This window comes from Cupressus sempervirens, chromosome 2, assembly GCF_028749045.1.
Source record: "Cupressus sempervirens isolate cs-2001-9-10 chromosome 2, ASM2874904v1, whole genome shotgun sequence".
Classification (NCBI taxonomy): domain Eukaryota; kingdom Viridiplantae; phylum Streptophyta; class Pinopsida; order Cupressales; family Cupressaceae; genus Cupressus; species Cupressus sempervirens.
Window position 1 is genome coordinate 556,117,412 of NC_143119.1, and position 1,727 is coordinate 556,119,138.

General features: G+C 41.9%; 1 pseudogene; it reads right to left on the minus strand.

Annotated features, from left to right (window-relative positions):
• Nucleotides 1-1,727, minus strand: part of LOC149573773 (18S ribosomal RNA) — a 1,731-nt pseudogene extending 4 nt beyond the window's left edge.

Below are 1,727 nucleotides of genomic sequence, written 5' to 3' on the forward strand. Positions count from 1 at the left end.
GATCCTACCACAGGTTCACCTACGATAACCCTTTTACAAATTCTCCTTCCTTTAAATGATAAGCTTCAATGAACTTCTTGTGACATTTTCGACAGGAACTGCCATCGTCATCGTGATCCAAACACTTCATAGATCATTCAATCAGTAGGAGTGATGGGCGGTTTGTACAAAGGGCAAGGATGTAGTCAATGTGAGTTGATGACTCATGCTTACTAGGAATTCCTCGTTGAAGATCAATAATTGCAATGGTCTATCCCCATCATGATGCAATTTGGCAAGATTTCCCAAACCTTTCAAGCTAGGGAGAGAAACTCATTGGTTGCATCAGTGTAGTACGTGTGCAGCCTAGAACATCTAAGGGCATCATAGACTTGTTATTGCCTCAAACTTCCATGGCCTAGGAGGCCATAGTCCCTCTAAGAAGTTGGCCACGAAGGGGAACCTCTGCATAGCTAATTAGTAGGTTGAGGTCTCATTTGTTAATAGAGTTAACCAGACAAATCACTCCACCAACTAAGAATGGCCATGCACCACCACCCATGGAATCAAGAAAGAGCTCTCAATCTGTCAATCCTTACTATGTCTAGACCTGGTAAGTTTCCCCATGTTGAGTCAAATAAAGCTGCAGGCTCCACTCCTGGTGGTGCCCTTCTGTTAATTCCTTTAAGTTTCAGCCTTGCAACCATACTCCGCCCGAAACCCAAATACTCTAATTTCTCAGAAGGTGTTGGCAGAGTCCTTAGAGAAACATCCGTTGATCCCTCATCGGCATCATTTATGGTTGAGACTAGGATGGTATCTGATCATCTTTGAGCCCCCAACTTTCATTTTTGATTAATGAAAACATCCTTGGCAAATGCTTTTGTAGTGGTTTGTCTTCCATAAATCAAAGAATTTCACCTCTGATAATGAAATACGAATGCTCCCAAAAATCCCTATTAATCATTACTCCATTCCTGAAGGCCAACAGAACAAGACCAGACTCCTAAACTACAACCCAGCCAATTAAGGCCAGGAACACACTGCCAACAAAAGGGACATGAGGGCCAGTGCACACCCAGAAGGCAGACCGACCATGACAACCCAGGGTCCAACTACAAGCTTTTTAACTACAACAACTTAAATATACACTATTGGAGCTAGAATTACCATGACTGCTGGCACCAAACTTTCCCTACAATGGATCCTCATTAAGGGATTTAGATTGTACTCATTCCAATTACTAGACTCGATGAGCCCAGTATTTTTATTTATTGTCACTACCTCCCCGTGTTAGGATTGGGTAATTTACGTGCCTACTGCCTTCCTTGGATGTGGTAGCCATTTCTTAGGCTCCCTCTCTAAAATAAATCCCTAATTCTCTATCACCCATCACCACCATGGTAGGCCTTTATCCTACCATCAAAAGTTGATAGGGCAAAAATTTGAATGAAGTGTCGCCAAAACAAAGGTCGTGCAATCCGTCGAGTTATCATGAATCATTGGAATAGTGGGCGAGCCTACGCCGGCCTTTTATCTAATAAATGTATCCCTTCTAAGAGTCAAGATTTCATGCACGTATTAGCTCTAGAATTACTATGGTATCCGAGTAGCAAAGTACCATCAAAGAAACTATAACTGATTTAATGAGCCATCCACAGTTTCATAGTCTGAAATAGTTCATACTTAGACATGCATGGCTTAATCTTTGAGAAAAGCATATGACTACTAGCAGTATTGACCAGGTA